Raw genomic sequence first — 23069 nt, forward strand, 5'->3', positions numbered from 1 at the left:
GGGAGAAAATAACAGAAAATTAAAAAAGCTAGAAAGGCTAAGATTATCCACAGTAGTTGTACAATCAGAGATCAAGTGGTGGTGGAGCCCTGTGGAAAGAGACTGCTGTCTGCTTGCAGGCTTGGTTGGAAATGGTTAAAAGAGGGAAAGTTTTGGGGATCTCTGCAACTGAGTAGAGGGTCAAAAGAGAAATATTGGGAAAGAGGATTGTGAGAAGTTGTTTGTAGTTTATTGTTTGATTGACTTTTAATAATATTTGAGAAATTCCAGGACATTTTTGAATTGCATCTTCACCTATTCTTGGTTGTTAGACTGTTTAATTAGAATGAGACATTATTGAGACAAGAGCACAGGGAATGCTGGGATTATATGGGTAAAATGAGGAAGCATTTTCTAACAACCAGTCAAGAATAGGATAGGCTCCCTCATGCTGTGGTGAGTCCCACTGAATTTGGATGAGCAATGGTCAGGGTTGCCGTGTTGAGATGCTTTGCCCTGGTTGAAGTTTGCAGTGGCTTCTAGGATTCCTTTCAATTCTGAGTCTACAACTTAATGAACATGACATTGCTGGGCAAGTTTGAGAAGCCCATCTTTGTACCTGTCTTCCCACAGTCTGGTGTGGAGTTCATGGAAAGTTGGGAATTTACAAGGAGATGACAGTCCTCCAGTCTGTGCTGGACAATTCTTTTCTGGCAGCTAATTTAGCTCTACGAGACCCTGGTTCCCAAAACACTATTGAGGGGTCACAATCAGAAGACTTAATAAAATGCAAGTGGCCAGCTTCACAAACATCTGCTGCAGGTAGTCTGTGTCCATGTACGGTCCTAGGATCTGGGGTACAAGAGTCACTGAGACACGGTCCTTGTTCTCGAGAAATTTACCTTCTGTGGGGGAGAGTCACGTAAGTCAGTGGCTACATCCGGTGTCCCAGGCATGGAGAGAAGTATGCACGAGAAGGGGTGATGGGAGATGAGGACAGGCTTTGCTAAGGAAGGTCATTCTAGAGCAAGTTTTAAAGGGTGAATAGGGGTTTGCCAAGTGAGCAAGGGGAGGGAAAGGGCATTCCAGGCAGACAAAGCCCCACGGGCCAAGGAACAGATATGTGAGGTTACACGATGTAGTAGGGGAGCTGGGACCAGGGAGACAGCGGCATGGCCAGGGCCTGAACACCTAGTTATAAAGTTTGTGATATGAGACTGCAGAGTTATGAAGGTCTTTCTCTTCCAGGCTGGGGACTTTTAGCTTTATCCTTCAGGGACTGTGGATCCCAGAAGCATTTCAGTCCTATCACCTTTTGGTGGGAAGTGGAGGATGGCTCGGAGGGGTGTGATAGAGTGTGCACGCATGTGAATACGTGCATACGATGTACGTGGCCAGATGCAGTTAAGCAAAAAGCCCAAGGATGTGGGGCCTCCCCCAGCAGACAGCCTCATAGTCTGCTTTGAAACCACACTTCTATCCTCAGATTGTTTCACTTGCCTCTCATGGAATAAAAAAGTCATTAAGCTTGGTTCTCTCATTTGACAGAGGAAGAAAGTGAGACCCTGAGCAGGGCAGTCCCTTGCCCAAGATCACAGAGCTAGGAAATGGCAGATTCCTTGGTTTCTTGACTCTTAATCCAGTGTTCTCTTCATGATGTCATTCTGCCTTCTGAGAAGCTCCAATACCCACAGGGCAGACCTGGAGCTCTGGAGAATGGTAAATAAAGCTTTGGCAGTCAAGACACAGCTGTCTTCCCTTCCCAGCTAGGTCCCCAGCACATAGAATGCCCAGGGACACCTCTCTGCCTCACTTGAAAAGCTCCTGCTTCGGGGACTTCCCTGGTGGTGCAGTGGTTAAGAATCTCCTGCCAATGCAGGGGACACGGGTTCGATCCCCGGCCTGGGAGGATCCCACATGCCGCAGGAGCAACGAAGCCCATGCGCCACAACTACTGAGCCTCTGCTCTAGAGCCCGCAAGCCACAACTACTGAGCCCGTGAGCCACAACTACTGAAGCCCGCACGCCTAGAGCCCATGCTCTGCAACAAGAGAAGCCACCGCAATGAGAAGCCCGTGCACCGCAATGAAGGGTAGCCCCCACTCGCCACAGCTAGAGAAAGCCTGCGCGCAGCAATGAAGACCCAAAGCGACCAAATAAATAAATTAAATTAAAAAAAAAAAGTTTCTGCTTCCCACTAGCTATCTATTTTACATTTGGTAGTGTATATATGTCCATGCCACTCTCTCACTTTGTCCCAGCTTACCCTTCCCCCTCCCCGTGTCCTCAAGCTTTGTGACCACCTTGGGGGGGGATAGGGAGGGTGTGAGGGAGATGCAAGAGGGAGGAGATATGGGAACGTATGTATATGTATAGCTGATTCACTTTGTTATAAAGCAGAAACTAACACACCATTGTGAAGCAATTATACTCCAATAAAGATGTTTAAAAAAAAAAAAAAAAAGCTCCTGATTCTCTTCTTCCTAAAGAACTCCTACTCCTTCTTTAGGTCCCGGCACATGTCACCTTTCATCTGACGGAGTCTGTTACCTCAACGCCTTTGGGCAGAACCAATCATGTTTCCTCTCTGTTTGCACAGCACCTAATATGGCAGGTTTACAAGCCTGCTGCCCCACGGGTCTTCAAGCTTCTTGAAGGAAGGCACCATTTCCGTCTGGCTCCTGGTTGTAGCTTCAGTGCCTAGCATGGTACCTGGCAATGAGTAGATGTCCACAGAATATTTGTTGGATGACTGAATTGATGAATGTATGAATCAGGAGTCTGACCCTGAATCCTTCTATGTGGATCTATCGTGAGACTCTCAGGGGTCTAACAGAGCACGTGGTTTTCTTATGTTATAGTGGCTGGTGCTGGTGTTCTAAGCAGAAATGCATTAGGGCTGGAAAGTTTTCTATGTGCTTCTTTTTCCTAAAGCAAAGTGAAGGTGGTGACTCTGGGTTCATTTTTCCTTTGTAATTCCTCTGCATTACATTGACCCCAGGAAATTAATTTCCCCTGGACACTTGCAGCCTGGAAGATTTATTTGTTTATCTTTTAGCTGCTAAGAGCTAAAGCTGTTCTTACCGTTTAGACTTGTTTTGTATCTTTTGGGAAGAAAAATTCTCTTGCCCTTCTAAAAAAATTTTTTTCTTCCTTCTCCCTCTCAAATTCCATGCTTGTTTAATCTTGTTTAAACAATTAGATTCACCTTAAGGGAGCCAAAAATGGAGCCACTTTGGGGAGGGGGCTGGGGCTTGGCCAGCTTTTCTTCTCTTTTCAAGAAGAGCCTTTCCCATCAGCATTCTCCTGCCAACTGATTAACACCTTGTGATGAAGCACCAGGCTGTGCCTCTACGAGGGATTAGCTCTTTCCGTATGGAGAAGACTTGTTCTTTGTTTAAGGAGAACTATTTACATTTTTTTTGCATTTGATTAAAACTCCTGGGCCTGGTGCAGGCAAAGCTGTGAGAGGGTGACCTTGGGGCCAGGGTGGACTGTATTTGGAGAGCTCTGGCCTCTTTACTTTGGGGGAACCGCAGGGCTTGGCCTGGGCAGGAGAGACCCCGTTTGGTTGTAGGTGTACAGATACCTTCTCTCTCTCTCTGGCTTTATTTTCGCCTGAGCCTCAGATCCCTGGGGCTTTCTGGGGGCTGTTGGTGGCTATTGTCAGCTGGTGGCTCTGGGCAGGAGCTTACACACAGCCTTGAGGCCAGGGATGAAGGCTGGCCTCAAGGCAGTGAAGCAGGGGCAGATGTGTCTTCCTGCAGCTCAGAGGTCTGTTATGGAGTAACAGCCCTCTGGGATATTTGGAGAGTGATTGGAAGGAAAGTGAAAGGAAGGGCATTTGTGGATCATCTTGCAAGTGTGAGGAATTGAGCTAGGTCTATTTAAAATGTTTGCTCGATCAGTCCTGGGAATAACAATCACTAAGTGTACCGAGTGCCTCCCTCACGCCAGGCAGGATACATACACGATCACGTTTAGTCCTCAGCATGTTCCCCCATGAAGTGCTTACTGTTATTTCTCTTTTACTCATGTGGAAACTGAAGCTTGGAGAAGTCAGGTGAGTTAAAGAAATTGCCCAGGGGTGGGAACCAGAGCTGACTCAAAATCCCCTTCCGCAGTGCCTTGTCATGGAGCCTACCGGGGTTGGGGGCTGGGGCCTAAGGGTCATGAGGCTTTTCTCGGAATGCCATAAAATATGATCTGTTGAATTCCCTCAAATGAGAAAGGAACAATTTCCCCAGCAAACAAATGATCATATTAAACCACAAACATAAGCAGCCCAGGCCAGGAGAAAGCAAACTGTTGAAGGATGTGTGAGTGTTTGCTTCTGAGTTCTCTCATTAATAGTTTCTACTCATTCATTTATTGTGTCTTATGCTCTCTCTGGCTAAAAGGCAAGTGGTAACAGGCACTAAGGGCGGAACAGAAATTTATGGAAGAAATGCCTACAAATTGAGAAAAGGCTATATGTTCACATTTTTTTTAGTGCTTTAGGAGAGCTGCTAATATTTGATTTAAGCAGTGCACCCCCCAGGCATGCTTCCAGAGCACCAGCCTTCACAGAAGTGTTGATTCTGAGCCACACCGAAGATGTGTGGTGGACATGGGTGTGTGCAGGGGAGGGCTCACAGCCAAGTATGGATCTGCTCCTTTGAGCCCTGAAAGACGTTGCCTACCATTTTACAGGCAGACAACTCACCTTCCACGTCCTTTTTGCTTAGGTCACCATCAAAATGATTGGGAATGCTCAAGTCACTGGTGAGCCTGTGAACTTGACCAGAGTGTGCTAGAGCAGAGGTGGGAGTGGGGAAGGTGTATTTGCTTAGAATTTTAGAAACAGGGATAATGCTGTAAATGGGCCACTGCCCTTCAGAAATCAGCTAGGTGATTATCCTTGTCCCTCCAGCAGGCGCAGACTCACGGACCATCATTTTCCCCAACTTGCAAACATTCTCCACAAGAGGGAACGAGAGCTTTCTGTGCGTCTTCTCATAATCATGCCTCGCTGGGGCCTGAAGGTGTGAGTATCACAGATTCCCACACTCTTTGGAAGGATCAGAGCTCTCTCTGCTTTTGCTGCACTAAGTAACTATTGTTGCCATGCACGAGGTCAGCTCTTTTAACAAAATCTCACATGGATCTTTGACCAATTCCTCCATTTGGATGGCAAGGATGGGTGGATGGGTTGGGTGGGGGAATAATATCAAGCTACAAGAATGCCAATATATTTCTCCAACTCACCTCTATTTCTAGTCTCTGCAGTGAACAGGGACTGGGCTCCAGATGATAAGACACTAATGAAATGATTACAGTGTACTTTGCACTGTAAAAAAGAACAAATGTTAAATAACAACAACAATAGTAGTAATAAGATTTTGATTTGGGGCTGGGGCCTCAGAATTTCAGAGATGGAGCACATATGGAATACATTCGTAGCTCTGTGTAATGCCCTGTAAACTGATTGGGTTCAGGTGAGAAACATTTGTCAGCAAAGTTCCCATTATGGGGCGTGGTGGGGCCAGGCCTGGGCTCTTACTGGAGGGGCTGCCTTAGGAGACCAGATGCTGTTGTTAGCTGTGGTAGTGGGATATGTTCTGCAGGGAATTCTCCTTATCTTCCTGTAAGTTCCAAGCCAAGGAATGGTTGATCTGGCTTGAATTACTCATTTTAGTCTGTTATACAGAAGGTATGATGGATCAAACAGGAAATGCTAAGCACACACAAGGAGACCTGCTGAAGTCATAGGCCGTGAGAATTTCAGATTTCAAGTTCATCCTCTTAAGGACCTCACTATTCTGGTACCAGTAATGGGATGTTATTGGTGAAGTTATTGCAGGTTTGGATAACCTAGAAGACCACGGATGATGAGTCCCAACATACCAGTAGCTGTTTGTGGTACACTGCAGCGCCCCTGGGGTAGGGCATACAAAGCCCCTGCCCTTCTACTATTGGGGCTGGGCACCCCTTTCATGATAAGATAAACAACCATATGACTATATTTTCATTCTGGAAAAGAGGAAACCAAAGGTTTTCCCAGAGGGCTCTGTCCCCGGAGTTTCCTGATCCTCTGTGGTTTGGCTTCCCCACTTGGGTGGCCTTAGTGGTCTGCTGTTTTTATCCAGTTTCCTTGCTGCTATTTTGATCATCGTTGCCCCTGGTCACTGTTGCATGTTCTAGTGGAAATTTTACAAATATTTAAAATGAGACTGAGTTAGAGGTGTATCAAATAGAGATCTTCACCACACTTAGGGAGTAGTTCTAACATATGGGGAATATTTAAAAAGCCAAAGTCTATTTTAAGAAAATTTCTCCTTTGAAGCATAAATCAGGTTTTTAAGTTTTGTTTTATAAAACTCAGTTTTTGCTGGAATTTATCAGGGGTATGGGTAGATGAGAGAGCTTCAAGGAGCTGGGGAGGAAGGAAGGGTGTTGGGAGTTGGGTCTGAGGAAGGAGGTGACAGTGGGAAAATGGGCAACTAATGGAGGGGAGATGTTCAGATGGGTGATGGAGCAACCATCAGTATCATCAGAAAATAATTATTAAGTGCTGACGTATGCCACTAATAGAAACCTGGGGATGACCGATACGCCCAAATCTAGGAACTGAGGCAGGTAAGCTAGTGTTTCTCATCTTATCAAAACAGGAAGGCTTCCTGAAGGAGGTTGGGCATTTGGAGTGATGCACGGGAAGAGTGCTGGCTGAGCAACTAGGGCAAGGGCTGGCTGTGCCCCTGGGGGTAGCCAGTGTGGACTGCTGGTCTTGTCCTAGTCACTTTTTCTTTTTTTAATATCTTTGCCAGTCCTTGGTCTAGGTTAAATATTCCAAAGCAGTGGTAGAATTTTAGCAGAGAGCTGTGCTAACTTCCAGCAAGGCAAGCTCTGGCTCCACAGCTTAAACCATCCCCTCTCTATAGACTCTAACCTTGGCTCCTGCCTGAGTCCCAGCTTCACATTTCACCCTGCTTGTTGGACTTCTCCAAATGTGTCCAATTGGTACCTCACATTTGAAGAGTATAAAATATAATTTTCTTATTATTCCTCTCTTTTTTCTCTTCCTGACATCCAATTTTACTCTGAAATGCAGTCCACATTTTTTCCTATGATTTTCATTCCTATCACCACCACACTCCTCTTTTCAGACCAAATTACATCATGACTAGTGTACCAGCATGGCCATGTTTCCCATCACCATGCCCCCATATTCTCTCTTTCCTAATGTGCTGATGCTAGAGGTGCCTCCCATATATAGTCCAGCTTAATAAATATTGACCGAGTGCTTAATATGTGCCCAAGGCCTGTCACTTATAGACCTCGATAAATATGTCCTGAATTACACCAATCTGAAATACTTTTAAGATGCATGTAATCTCTTTAAAGAAGAAAAATACAAAGTCATTAATCAGAAACAATTGAACAAAGGAGAGGAGAGATTTGTATAGAAGAAGGGGATGGAGAAGAACTTTCCAGGCAGCATGAGATAGTGGACTATGTACTGAAGGAAGATCCAGGAGCCATTGCTGGTCCATGGTAGACTTGCAATCAAGTGCAACCCTGTACTTACTAGTTGCAAGGCCGGGGGCATTGACCATCTCTGGACCTGTGTTTTCTCATTTTCAGGGTGATAATTAAAAACTGTCATCATCAAGTTCCCTTTTAGGGGACAATTATTTGATTTTTTTGTTGACTTTTGGTCATTTTCCAGTTCTGCCCAAGGGCTTAGGTTTGGGGTGATGACTGATGATTTAGTTCTGAAATAAGTAACTCAGTAACCTATTTGTTAGCATGGGTCCTGTAAACACCACAACAGGCCTGCCAACTTACGTTGAGCCAACAGACAGAGGCATATGAGTGATGTGCTCCTGGAGGACTTTCATCTGCATCACCCTTCTTCGTGGTGGGGAATGATGCAGATGATTGTGGCTGTCCACCAGGGTGGGTGTGTCTGCAAGTTCCCCACCTGCTGCAGGACTTAGTCACCACCCCCTGCTCCTGTGAGAGTTCACCTTACTCTTTATTCTCTTAGCCCAAAGTCCCACTATAGTCATTGTTTATAATGATCTGAGCTGTGTTCAAAAGACCCAGGCACTACCACATGCTGGACCACAGGTAAATCCTGGCACCTCAGATACTTAAGGTCACTAAACTGTATGGGATGCAGGGAGGTTGATGTCACTCTGAACACAGGCTTCTGAAAATCTGGTTCCAGAGTATATATTAACTCAAATGTTAAAATGTCAGGAGAGAAATTATGAGATCAAAACAACTCCAACTTTAAATATTACTTAGTTTTTTGTTTTTTTTTCAATTGACTAATGTGGAGCACATGGCCTGATCGATGGAATATTACTCAGCCATAAAAAGGAATGAAATTGGGTCATTTGTAGAGATGTGGATGGACCTAGAGTCTGTCATACAGAGTGAAGTCAGCCAGGAAGAGAAAAACAAATATTGTATATTAACACATATATGTGGAATCTAGAAAAATGGTACAGATGAACCTATCTGTAGGGCAAGAATAGAGATGTAGATGTAGAGAATGGACATGCGGACACAGCGGGGGAAGGGGAGGGTGGGACAAATAGGGGGATTAGGTTTGACATAAATACATGACCATGTGTAAAATGGATAGCTAGTGGGAACCTGCTGTGAAGTACAGGGAGCTCAGCTCAGTGCTCTGTGATGACCTAGATGGGGTGGGGGGGGAGAAGTGGGGGAGGGAGGTCCAAGAGGGAGGGGATATAGGCATACATACAGCTGATTCACTTCATTGTACAGCAGAAAGTAACACAGCATTGTAAAGCAATTTTACTCCAATTAAAAAAATAAAAATAAATGCCAAAATATTAGTTTTGACAAGCAGCACTGTGGGCCTGGGAATGATCTCAGGAAGAATATATCATATATATTTTAATTCTTCCCAAATCTGGGAAGGCTTATTGTCATCAAGGCTTATTGTCATAACTTTGGTCAGCTTAACAAGTAGAGGAAAAGATGAATTTGGGTCCGAGGATAAGATTAATAAAAGGAAGTCATTCACCAAATGCATTCTTTGCTTTGCCAGCCAAGCTCATTTGCTCTCAGCATCCTCTCTGTCCATGCAGCTTTTTATTCCTTCACCTCTATCAGCCTGTGACTCTTACCTGTAATGACCTTCACCTTCTCTCTGTAGAATTGTATCACTGGAGTCCTCCGAAACTCATTCCTTCTAGAAGTCTTCCATTATCAAGACATCCAACTGGAGGATCACAGAGTTGTGTGGTAGCAGGCAAGACTCTAACCCCTGTGCCTCATTATTTTTTTAATCTTTGAAATGAGTCAATAAAATATTAAGCATCTGTCTAGCTCTAAGAGCTATGGCTCAAGATAACCTGTCTGCATTTACCTTTTTTGTAAGAACTAGATTGCAGATCCAGGTATAAGGAGAACAGAGAGAGATCTGTGGTTCTGTTTGAATAGAAATAAAACATGAAAAACACATTTTACCCCTCTCTGCAAAGCTGATTTTCCTCCTCTCCAGATTAATGTTATCTCCTCCCTTCCTGACATCCACACTGTAGGGACAGGCTTATTTTTGATTCTTCCTGCTCCTGTAGTCCTCCTTCCCATTTAAGGTCATCATAGTCTGAATCCTATTATTAGGTTGAACCACAGGAAATTGCCTTTTATTTTTTTGTATGTCAAAGAAATGGTCTAATATTGGCAATTTCATATGGTCAGCCTAATGCAAAAGCATTTGTAGAAGCTGTTCCCTCAGTCTTGGCACTCTCGTCTCCCCCTCACCTGATCATAACCCTGTTACTAACTGACAAGCCTCTGCTCCTCTTTCAAGGCTTTGTCAGGTATGAGCTTTATCTCTGCAGCTTTCACGGATCACTTAGGCTCTCCCAGTACTTTCCCTCTGCTCCATGAGGTCAGGGTACCAGGGAGAAACAGATGGCATGTTCAGGTGGGGAAATCAAGGAGAGCCTAATGAGGGTACCATTTATAAAGTTACGGGCAGAATGAAGGAAAACCAGACTGGACATTGAAGCACCTGGGGCTGGTGACAGCAAGGAGCCATGACCCACCCCAGGCCTTAAGAAGCAGGGGAAGGAGGGATTGCTGCAGCGCCCAGAAGGAGCCACAGGGGAAGCTGGTAGAGGCCCACACCTGGAGATGTGGCCTTCAGCAGAGAAATGCATCCACTTCCAACCTGCAGGCCAACAGGGAGGAAGCCATTTATTTAAATACCTGGTCCTTTCTTTCTTCCTGTTGGGCCATCTCTGCTTCTGCCTCCCATTTGCCAAACCCAATCAGAAGCCAGAATCTGGAAGCAGTAAGGACCTGTTGTCCTTACAGGTAAGCTTCTCGGGGCATGGGGCAGGGTGGAGGGGGGATGTCTACAAAGGTCAGGAACGGCCTGGAGAAGAATGGGTGACCCTACTGCCAACCTTTGTTTAGCATAAATTTCCATTTGCGTCTTGAAGAAGGAGGAAAATCTGGCAGAATTAGACAAATTATCCTTTGTGAGGGAGGCAGGAGCCTGGAGAATTTTTAAAAAATTTTTAAAATTTTATTATTATTTTAAAATTAATTAATTAATTTATTTTTGCCTGCATTGGGTCTTCGTTGCTGCGCGCGGGCTTTCCCTGGTTGCGGCAAGCAGGGGCTACTCTTGGCTGTGGTGCGCGAGCTTCTCTTGTTGCAGAGCACGGGCTCTAGGCGCGTGGGCTTCAGTAGTTGTGGCTCATGGGTTTAGTCGCTCCGCAGCATGTGGGATCTTTCTGGACCAGGGCTCAAACCCGTGTCCTCTGCATTGGCAGGCGGATTCTTAACCACTGCGCCACCAGGGGGGCTCTGGAGAATGTTTTAGGAGAAGTAATTCACATTCTTGTTTTTTTTCAGTGGGATAATATTTCAAATACAAGAAAGCACAATCATGTAATAGACACTCGATACACCCACTACCAGATTGAAGTAATTGTTACTATTTTATCATATTTGTTTCAGATGCTTATTTAAAAAAATAAAATATTAGAGATTTGGCTATAGCCATCTCCCCCAAGTCCCATCACCTTCCCTTCTCATAAGTAACCACTTTCCTGAAGTGTGTCACTTCTCCATAATTTTGTCACACATCTGGAAACAACATGCCTGGTTTTGTATGTACGTAAATGGCATCCTACTGTACATATCTTCTACAACTGCTTTTTTTTACTCAGCTGCATATTTTTGAGATTCATCCATATTAATAAGTTGGATCTAGTTCATTCATTGTAATAACCGCTCGTCGTGTGACTGCTTCATAATGTGTCTACCATGCCTATGTTGATGGATTCTGAGGTTGTTCCAGGTTTTTCCCTTCTTTCTCTTTGTGCTATCACAAATAGTGCTACATTAAACATCTTTGTACCTGTGTACTGTGCAGGAGTGCCTCTGAGATATATATCTACAAGTGGAATTGGTGGGTCACAGGGAATGTGCACCTCCCACTCTACTAGCAGTGCTAAGTTATTCTCCAAATTGGTTGCACCAGTTTACAAAGTTGTGGAGCAGAAAGTAGGGCCATGTGAGGATAATTGTGAGTCCTCTCTTAGTCTCGGTCTGGTGGAGCAATGAAGGACTCTGCTTCTGGGTCCCTTCCTATTATCTATAACCTTGGTCCCAAAGGGAGAGGGAGCGGAAGGTCAATAGTTGCCTGTGACAGCTTGTAATTTTCCTTGGAGAGCCCTTTGGGAGAAGAAAGTCTGTTTTATGTGCTCAGGGGTGCTTAGTGAATACTATTTAATAGTGAAGACTATTTTCTAAGTGCTTACGTACATGACAGGCACTTTAATTATTTTGTTTATTTTTTTCTGTTTTTGGTTAAGAAATAAAACCCACATACAGAAATATATATATATATATATATATATAAAATAAATGTCTTAATAAATTATAACAAAGCACGTAACTGTGTAACCCCCACCCAGATCAAGAAAGAGAACACTGTCAGCACCTCCTTCATGCCCGTTCCTGTGTCTCCATACTAGACGCTCCCTCAAAGCTAATCATCATTATTTGACTTCTAATGCTATAGTTTAGTTTTGGTTGTTTTTAGAGGTTATCTAACTAGAACTACACAGTAATTTTTCTTTTGTGTCTGGTTTCTGCGGCTCATTCATATTGTTAAGTGTACCTGGAGTTTATAAATTTCATTGCTGTATAGTATTACATTGTATACATACGCCATAATTTAGTTATACGTTTTTACAGTCGATGGACATTTTGACTTGTCTTCAGTTTTGATTCTTAAAAAGAAAGTTACCATGGACATTCACGATCATGTCTCTTGGTGCCCATATGCATGCATTTCTGTTGGGTGTGTGTATGCTTGGGTTACAGGATATGCGTATCTTTTTTGTTATTGTTGTTGCTGTTTATGGCTGCGCTCCGCAGCTTGCGGGATCTTAGTTCCCGGATCAGGTATTGAACCCAGGCCCTTGGCAGTGAAAGCACGGAATTCTAACCACTGGACAGCCAGGGAATTCCCAGGATATGACTCTCTTAAATACTTAACATCAAGCTATTTTTCAGAGCGACTGTGCCAATTGATGCAATCACCACTGGTGGATGAGAAATTCCATTGCTCTAAATCCTTACCAGTGGTAATTATTTTCAGTTTTAAAAATTTTGGCCAGGCTGTAGAAATGTAGAGCTACTCATCTCACTATGGTTTTAGTTTGCTTTCTTTCTTTCTTTCTTTTTTCTTTTTAATGACTAATGAGATTAAACAACTTCTACTTACTGGCCATTTGGGTATTATCCTTTGTGAAGGGCCTGTTCGAATCCGTTTCACATACATCTATTGGGTTGTATTTTTTTTCTTTTTGATTTATGGGAATTCTTTATATTTTCTAAATGCAAACCCTTTGTCAGTTGCATAAATTGCCAATACCTTACTCTATTTTGTGACTTACCTATGTATACATTGTTCTCTTAATTGTGTCTTTTGGTGAACAGAAGTTCTTAATTTTAATGTATTCCATTTTATCAATCTTTTTCTTTATGTTTTTTTTTTTTTTAACATCTTTATTGGGGTATAATTGCTTTACAGTGGTGTGTTAGCTTCTGCTTTATAACAAAGTGAATCAGTCATACATAAACATATGTTCCCATATGTCTTCCCTGTTGCGTCTCCCTCCCTCCCACCCTCCCTATCCCACCCCTCCAGGCTGTCACAAAGCACCGAGCCAATATCCCTGTGCCATGAGGCTGCTTCCCACTAGCTATCTACCTTACTACGTTTGTTAGTGTGTATATGCCCATGACTCTCTCTCACCCTGTCACAGCTCACCCTTCCCCCTCCCCATAACCTCAAGTCCGTTCTCTAGGAGGTCTGCGTCTTTATTCCTGCTTTACCCCTAGGTTCTTCATGACATTTTTTTTCTTAAATTCCATATCTATGTGTTAGCATACGGTATTTGTCTTTTTCTTTCTGACTTACTTCACTCTGTATGACAGACTCTAGGTCGATCCACCTCATTACAAATAGCTCAATTTTGTTTCTTTTTATGGCTGAGTAATATTCCATTGTATACATGTGCCACATCTTCTTTATCCATTCATCCGATGACGGGCACTTAGGTTGTTTCCATCTCCGGGCTATTGTAAATAGAGCTGCAATGAACATTTTGGTACATGACTCTTTTTGAATTATGGTTTTCTTAGCGTATATGCCCAGTAGTGGGATTGCTGGGTCATATGGTAGTTCTATTTGTAGTTTTTTAAGGAACCTCCATACTGTTCTCCATAGTGGCTGTACCAATTCACATTCCCACCAGCAGTGCAAGAGTGTTCCCTTTTCTCCACACCCTCTCCAGCATTTATTGTTTCTAGATTTTTTGATGCTGGCCATTCTGACTGGTGTGAGATGATATCTCATTGTAGTTTTGATTTGCATTTCTCTAATGATTAATGATGTTGAGCATTCTTTCATGTGTTTGTTAGCCATCTGTATATCTTCTTTGGAGAAATGTCTATTTAGGTCTTCCTCCCATTTTTGGATTGGGTTGTTTGTTTTCTTGTTATTGAGCTGCATGAGCTGCTTGTAAATTTTGGAGATTAATCCTTTGTCGGTTGCTTCATTTGCAAATACTTTCTCCCATTCTGAGAGTTGTCTTTTGGTCTTGTTTATGGTTTCCTTTGCTGTGCAAAAGCTTTGAAGTTTCATTAGGTCCCATTTGTTTATTTTTGCTTTTATTTCCATTACTCTAGGAGGTGGGTCAGAAAGGATCTTGCTGTGATTTATGTCATAGAGTGTTCTGCCTATGTTTTCCTCTAAGAGTTTGATAGTTTCTGGCCTTACATTTAGGTCTTTAATCCATTTTGAGCTTATTTTTGTGTATGGTGTTAGGGAGTGATCTAATCTCATACTTTTCTTTATGTTTTGATGCATGTTTACCTCCTAATTAAGAAATATACCCTCTTCACAGTCATGAAAATATTCATAAAATGTCTAGAATCTTTATTTTGCCTTTTAACATTTAAAGCTGCATTCTTCTTGCAACCTATTTTTGTGTATGGTGTGAGATAAAGAGTTCAGATAAGACTTTTTTTCCATATGGCTATCCAATGAACTTAATACCTTTTATTAAAAATATCATACTTTTTCCACTTCTCTGTAGTGCCACTTTTGTCACAAATATCACATATCAAGTGACATATATGGATTTCTGAAATTGCTCTTTTGTTCAGTGGTATGTCTATCGTCGCACAAAAACCACTCTCTTAATTTTTGTGGTTTTAGAATAAGTTTGATGTCTGGAAAAGCTTCTCCCTCTTTGTCTTTGTCAAGAGTGTCTTGGCTATCCTTGGCCTTTGTGTTTTCCTACATATTTTAGAATTAGCTTGTGAAGTTCCACCAAAAAAAACCCCAAAACAACTCTACTGGAATTTTTATTGGAACTGTGTTGAATTTACAGATTAAGTTACAGAGAATTGATAACTTTACAATATTGGGTCTTCCAAGCCATGAACCAAGCCAAGTTTTCTTCAATTTATCTTGATAATTCGTATTTTTTTCCTCTGTGAAAGATTTACACATTTTTTATTAGAATAATTTCTAGGTATCTGATATTTTTAATGGTTTTATAAGTGATATCCTCCTTTTAAATTGTGGTTTAATTAATTAATTAATTTTCTTTTTTTTTTTTTTTTTTTGCTGTACACGGGCCTCTCACTGCTGTGGCCTCTCCCGTTGCGGAGCACAGGCTCCGAGCGCGCAGGCTCAGCGGCCATGGCTCACGGGCCCAGCCGCTCCACGGCATATGGGATCTTCCCGGACTGGGGCACGAACCCGCGTCCCCTGCATCGGTAGGCAGACTCTCAACCACTGCGCCACCAGGGAAACCCCTTTTTTTCTTTTAATTTTTTTATTGGAGTAAAATTGCTTTACAATGTTGTGTTACTTTCTGCTGTACAATGAAGTAAATCAGCTATATGTATACCTATATCCCCCCCTTCTTGGATCTCCCTCCGCCCCTTCTCCCCCCACACACACACCCATCTAGGTCATCACAGAGCACCGAGCTGAGCTCCTTTCCCGCTAGCTAACTATCTTACACATGGTAGTGTATTTATGTCAGACCTAATCTCCCTATTTGTCCCACCCTCCCCTTCCCCACTGTGTCCACATGTCCGTTCTCTACGTCTGCGTCTCTATTCCTGCCCTACAGATAGGTTCATCTGTACCATTTTTCTAGATTCCACATATATGCGTTAATATACGATATTTGTTTTTCTCTTTCTGGCTGACTTCACTCTGTATGACAGACTCTAGGTCCATCCCCATCTCTACAGACAACCCAATTTCGTTCCTTTTTATGGCTGAGTAATATTCCATTGTTTATATGTACCACATCTTCTTTATCCATTCATGTGTCACTGGACATTTAGGTTGTTTCCATGTCCTGGCTATTGTAAATAGTGCTGCAATGAACATGGGGGTGCATGTGTACTTTTGAATTATGGTTTTCTCAGGGTATATGCCCAGTAGTGGGATTGCTGGTTCATATGGTAGTTCTATTTTTAGTTTTTTAAGGAAACTCCATACTGTTCTCCATAGTGGCTGTATCAATTTACATTCCCGCCAACAGTGCAAGAGGGTTCCCTTTTCTCCACACCCTCTCCAGCATTTATTGTTTGTAGATTTTTGACTGAGGTTTAATTTATAAACCCTAAAATGCATAGATTTAAAGTGTACAGTTAGATGGATTCTGACAATTGTATACACTCATACAACCAAGGTATAGAATATTTCTATTACCCATGAAGGATCCCTTTTCTCTGAGTCAACCCCTACCCCCTCCCTGACTGGAGGTAACCACTGCTCTATTGTGCTGATTTCTTTCACCATGGATTACTTTGCCCTGTTCAAAATGTCATATAAATGAAATAACACAATATGTACTCTGTCGTGTCTGGATTCTCTAACTCAGCATATCTTTTGAGATTCACGTATATTGTGTGTACCGATAGCTCTCTTTTATATTGCTAAACGATATTCAGTTGAATGAACATACCACAATTTGATTTTCCATTTTCCTGTTGATGAAAATTTGGGCTAGTTCTAGTTTTTGGTTAATATGAATAAAGCTGCTCTGAACATTTTTTTAAATTAATTATTTAGGCTGCGCCAGGTCTTAGTTGCGGCACGCAGGATCTTTTTTTAGTTGCAGCATGTGGACTCCTTAGTTGTGGCATGCGCGCTCTTAGTTGCGGCATGCATGTGGGATCTGGTTCCCTGCAGGAATCAAACCTGGGCCCCCTGCATTGGGAGTGTGGAGTCTTACCAACTGGACCACCAGGGAAATCCCACTCTAAACATTCTTGTATAAGGCTTTGTGTGAATGTATGTTTTCATTTCTCTTGGGGAAGTACCTAGAAGTGGAATGGCTGAGTCATAGGGGAGGTGCATGTTTACCTTTATGAGAAACTACCAGACTTAGGTCCAAAATGAATGTCCCATCAGTAATGTCTGAAGTTCTACTTGCTATATATCCTAACCAATATTTGGTATTGACATTCTTTTAAATTTTAGTCATTCCAGTGGGTGTATTGGTATCTTATTATGGTTTGAATTTTATTTCTCTCTTGATTAGTGATGTTGAGCATCCTTTCATGTATCTGTTGTCCATTTATATATATATAACACCATTTGTCAAGTATCTGTTCAAATTTCTTGCCCATTTAAAGAAAAGTGGATTTCATTTTTATTTTTGAATTGCAAGTGTGTTTAAAATACATTCTTATATATTCTTTGTATAAGTCCTTTGTCAAATGTAAGTATGAAATTTTCTTGCAGTCTGTGTCTTACTTTTCATTTTCTTAATAAGGTCTTTTGATAAGCAAAAGTTTTAAATTTTGCTGAAATTCATTTACCAATTTTTGTCTTTTATGGTTACTGCTTTCGGGGCACTAAGAAGCTGTTATCTACCCAAAGATTATACAGATTCTTCTCCTATGTTGTCCTCCAAAAGCTTCATACTTTTAGCTTTACACTTAGGCATATGATCCCTCTATAAATAATTTTTATGTATGGGTTGAGACATGGATAGGCAGTTTTTCCAGCATCACTTAAAAAATTTTTTTTTCCTTTTCCCATTCATTTGCTTTGGCACCTTGGTAAAATATTAATTGATCATATTGTATGGGCCTATTTTTGGACTCTATTCCATTGATCTGTTTGTCTGTCTTTATGTCACTACCACATTGTTATGATTACAGTAGCTTTATAATAAACTCTTGAAGTGAATTAGAGTAAGTTCTTCAAGTTTGTTCTTTTTAAAGAATGTTTTGGCTACAGTATTTATGTTTCCATATAAATTTTAGAATCAGAAGCTTATCAGTTTCTACAAAAAAGTCTTCAAGGGTTTTGATTGAGATTGTGTTGGATATATAGATCAACTTGAGAAAAATTGACAACTTAAAAATATTGAGTCTTCCCAACCATGAACATGGTATATCTCTGCACCTATTTAGATCTTTGTTACTTTCTTTCAGCAATGTATAATCATATTTCATGTGGAACTCTTCCACATATGTTTTCAAATTTATCCTGGAGTATATTATGGTTTTTAATGCCATTGTAAATCATATTTTAAAATTTAATTTTCCGTTTTTCCTATAATATATTATATATACAACATTAAAAAAAATAAATTTATTTATTTTATTTTTGGCTGTGTTGGATCTTTGTTGCTGTGCATGGGCTTTTCTCTAGTTGCAGCAAGCGGGGGTTACTCTTCGTTGCAGTGCGCTTGCTTCTCATTGCGGTAGGTTCTTGTGTTGCAGAGCACATGGGCTCTAGGTACATGGGGTCTAGGTGCGTGGGCTTCAGTAGTTGTGGCTCGTGGGCTCTAGAGCGCAGGCTCAGTAGTTGTGGCTCATGGGCTTAGTTGCTCTGTGGCATGTGGGATCTTCCAGGACCAGGGCTCGAACCCGTGTCCCCTGCATTGGCAGGCGGATTCTTAACCACTGTGCCACCAGGGAAGCCCTATATAACATATTTTTACATATTGATCTTATTTATTAAGTTATCTATTATTGTGTAACAAACTACTCCAAAACTTAGCAGCTTAAAAGAACAAGCATTTTATAATCTTAGTGTTTCCGAGGGTCAAGAATCCAGGAATGACTTAGCTGGGTAATGCTGGCTCAGAGTCTCTTTTGAGTTGTGGTCAACCACTGGTCAAGGCTGCAGTCATCCAGAGGTTCAAATGAGGCTGGATGATCTTCTTCCAAGGTCACTCATGTGACTGTTCGCAGGAGGCTTTTGTTCCTCACCACAAAGGCCTCTCCATAAGGTTTTTCATGACACGGTAGCTGGATTTCCCCAGAGTGAATAATCGGAGAGAGAGCAAGAGAGAGAGTACCCAATACAGAAGTTGCAGTATAACCTAATCTCAGAAGTCATTTACTATCCCTTCTGCCATATGCTGTTGATTGCACAAACTTTTGTACAGCATGGAAGCCACAGGATGTGAACACCAGGAAGTGTGAATCATTCGGGACCATCTTGGAGTCTGGCTACCACAGTCTTACTTCTAACCCTCAATAATTCATAGCCCCTACACATACAAAATACACTCCTCCCCTTCCTAGGTCCACGAGAGTTTCATGCCATTACAGCATCAGACCCAATTTCAGAATCTCATCTTCTAAAGCAGATCCAGGTTCTTAAGTGTAGTCCCTTAAATATAGCTCCATGAATATAGTTCCTCTCAATCTGTAGACCTGTGAACTAAGGAAACAGGTTGTCTGTCCCCTACCCATCCAACATGCAATGGTGGCACACCAGAGGATAACCAATATAGACATTTCCCCCTTTGTGCTTCAGGGGGAAACTGAAGCCCAAAGGAGTCACTGGTTCATAGCAATTCTGAAATCCAGCCAGATAAATGTTGTAAGTTCCTTGATTAGGGCTCAGTCCTACTCCTGCCAGAAGCGACTTTCCATAGTTCTTGGCTCTGTTCTCTAGGTTCTTAGTCCACCTTTCAAGTCATCCTTCCTCATTCATGAAAGGTATCGTGTTTGAAGCTGAGTTGTTTTCTCAGACAATTTCCTGCTTGTAGAAGTTTGGAGGATCAGAGGCCTCTTTTCATTTTATACTGTCCCTGTCACTCTCAGGTCAAGCTGGCAGTATTTCTGGTCTCTCAAAACTTCTGTGGTCCTCCTGTGAATCTCACTGGGGTTTGCTCCATTAGACAAACCCACACCTAAAAGTCTGAGATAAATCTTCTCTACTTGGGCTTCTGCTGAAATGGCTGAGGGACAATGCCCTTAAGCTTCTTAGGACCTCGATTATTTTATTTATATGTTCTGTGAGGCAAACCTTAAAAAAAAAAAAAGAAAAGTCACTTTCAAAAATAAAAATGAACTCTTTGGAGGGCCTTTTGTCTGACTGAATGTACTCTGAGCATTAATTAGGAACTACTGTTTAACTTTCTGAGGTCTTAACAAAGGATTTTACAGTTACCCCATTGGCTTTACCTTTAGAACATTGTTTCCTGAGAGTGTCTTGGATATGGTCTTTGCTTGGGAGCAATTTCTTATTTTTAGTATTGTTTGCCATCTAGGGAGCCTCAGAATCTTCAAAACGAGCAAGTGTTGTCTTCTTTTGATTTAACAGTACTTCCTTTAGCTTATCTCTCTCCTCTAACATTTTAATATAAACAGCAACAGGAAACCAGGTAGTACCTTCAACACTCTGGCTGGAAAACTTCTTAGCTAAGTTACCCAGTACATTAGGTACCTTTTCTACCTTTTACAATACTGCGGGAGAGAGTGTTGCTAAACTTTCTACCACAACAATGCAAGGATCGCCTTTCTTCAAGTTTCCAACAAGATTTTCCTTTAGTACCTCACCAGCAACCTCCTCAAAGCCTGATTCTAACAGTCTGTTCTAGGTGATTTAGGCTTTAATTATTGCTCTCCTTAAAGTCCATTGAGAAAGGAGCTAATGATTAACATATTAAGGGATCTAGGTCTAGGTCAGTGCTAAGTGTTTAAGAAAATAAACACACATGGAGAAAACCTAAACTGACCTCATTTTACAGATGAGGAAGCTGTGATTCAGAAGGGTTAAGGGACTTGCCCAAGGTCACATGGCCAATTGGTGGCACAGAAGGGACTAAAACCAGCTCTTCTAACCCTTTATCCAGTGAACTTTCCAGGTACCATATGGCCTCAGATTCCCATCATGTTCCATGGCTCTAAGAAAGCAGTTACTACCTGAGAATTCTCAGTGGCAGCATGTAAGAAAGCAAGGGGAAGAGTGTTAGGATTTTCTGTCAACATATTAATTGTTTTAACGCTTTGTAATAAGTCATCAAACTAACTCTTGGACAGCTAATGCTGCTCATGGGAACCTTTCCATTGTGATTCTGAAGATATGAGAACTTGACAGTGACATCTTCAGAGATCCAAGAGTGAAGGATTATTCCTGGCTCCCCTTGTCTTTGATTTTTTAAAAAATTAATTACTTAGGGCTTCCCTGGTGGTGCAGTGGTTGAGAGCCCGCCTGCCGATGCAGGGGACACAGGTTCGTGCCCCGGTCCGGGAAGATCCCGCGTGCTGCAGAGCGGCTGGACCCGTGAGCCATGGCCGCTGAGCCTGCATGTCCGGAGCCTGTGCTCCGCAACGGGAGAGGCCACAACAGTTAGAGGCCTGCGTACCGCAAAAAAAAAAAAAAAAAAAAAATTACTTAATGTTTTTTTCCCCAGCATTATTGAGACATAATTGACCAATAAAATTGTCTTATCTTTGCTTTTGTTTCAGGAGTGGTGAGTCAGGGATCTTTGAAGACAGTTTTCATTTTCTTGGTTACTTTTTCTTTGGAAATAAAGTTTACAGTACATGTTCAAAAAAGTAGATTTTGAATAGTTTGGTTCACCTGCCTCTATGAAAGACTATGAGTAAAAATCAGCCAATTAACTCTTCCGAGGTCCTGATGCATATGTCCAGTTGTCTACTGGACTTTGGGTTACCTCCAACTCAACATATTCCTGACTCAACTGAGATAAATGCCATTTATCTTGCCCAACCTGCCCGGCCTCTTATATTTTTAAAGACCTTAGAGACCTTATTAGTCACTCAATATGGAAACTTTGGATTTTTCCATTTTCTTCAGACAAAATTCTTTAGACTCTAGCCCAGATCAATTTTTTGAATATGCCCTTTTCTCTACATCCCCACTGATGCTGCCCTACTTTAAGTCCGCATTCATTCATTCACCTATGAAGGGCAGTTTTTTGTATGCTTGTACTGTGTCAGCCAGTCTTCTGTGTGCTGGGATACAAAAGTGAACAAGACGTAGTGCTTGTCCACAAGGAACGTCTCTGTGTGTCTGGGGTGGGAAGGGGACATAAACAAAGAATGACAGTAACATGTGATATGTTTTACTTTCATCATTCCTCTCCTAGCTATTACGAAAGGTCTTGACTTCTCTCTCCCTCCTGATCCATTCTCTTCACTGCTATCAGCATTATCTTTCTAAAGTACAGATTTGATCATGGTCATGATTATGATCATCTTTGTCTCCTTGTTGCCTAAAGAATGAAGGCCAAAGTCCTCAGAATGCTGTTCCTTTACAAGTTTTCAAAAGCTGGTCCAAAACTACTTCATCACCTCTCCATCCTTTTGTTCTCTAGCTTTGAATCCTTTACTTAGCCAATTAGGCTACTAGTAGGTCTCCAGATACTCCACATGTAGTCTCACATTTCTTTTCTTCCCCCTGTTCCTTTTGTCTCAAATATCTTTCAAATCTCATGCGTCACTTGGCTAGCTCTTACTCATCATTTACCTTCCTCAACTTCCCTACCCTGAGGCAGAATCAATTATATCCTCCTTTTAAAGTACCACTATTATTACAGAATTTATTTTGTTTCATTGTAGTTAATTCACAACTTAGATGTTGAGTTTCCTCCTAGCACTTAGCACAATGCTCAATATATATTTTTTGAATGATTGGGGAAAAAAAAGTATAAAGTATTTAAAATATACAGTGAACATTGTAAAAGGTGTTTTTGTTTTTACTGGTAATATATTGTGAAAGAGTAAACAGAGTCTCTAAGTGCCTGGACACGGTAATCAAAATTCCTGCATTTGGAAATCAAAAGAAGTTCCCAGGCATATTTTTCATCCCCTCTCTTTCATGTGAAGTTTGGGGATATGAGTCGGGACATTTCCGTTAGGTTATCCTGAGTTTCCAAAACGTAAGATGGGACTAAATGACCTTAGGAGTTCCCATGAGAGAAGTGGTGGTGAGAGAGACTATTCCTCAGGGACGCTGGGGGTCAGGAGAAAGTCCTACTTTCACTTCACTGATGTGACTGAAGTTCTTTCACAATCTGTCTCATGGTTCTGGTAGTGAGGTATATGTGGCTGTGCATGTGGCAATACTTGGAGATAGTTGAAAATCTTAGACATGAGATGACCTATACATGATTCACCCATTGCTGTCAGTGTATCTTCCTTAACTTTATGAGTAAGTGGCAAGATATCTGGGCCTAAGTGCTTTTTTCTACCAAACCCTGCCTTGAGAATGCAATCAGGATGCTTCAGAA

General features: G+C 41.8%; 1 long non-coding RNA gene across 1 annotated transcript in view; it reads left to right on the forward strand.

Annotated features, from left to right (window-relative positions):
* Nucleotides 1–23069, forward strand: part of LOC307192930 — a 97025-nt gene that overhangs the window by 13425 nt on the left and 60531 nt on the right. The window contains exon 3 of the long non-coding RNA XR_013830197.1: nt 4895–5005. This is a non-coding gene — a long non-coding RNA (uncharacterized lncRNA). The remainder of the gene's footprint in view (nt 1–4894; nt 5006–23069) is intronic.

The sequence above is a fragment of the Stenella coeruleoalba genome (assembly GCF_951394435.1).
Source record: "Stenella coeruleoalba genome assembly, chromosome: 1".
Taxonomy (NCBI): domain Eukaryota; kingdom Metazoa; phylum Chordata; class Mammalia; order Artiodactyla; family Delphinidae; genus Stenella; species Stenella coeruleoalba.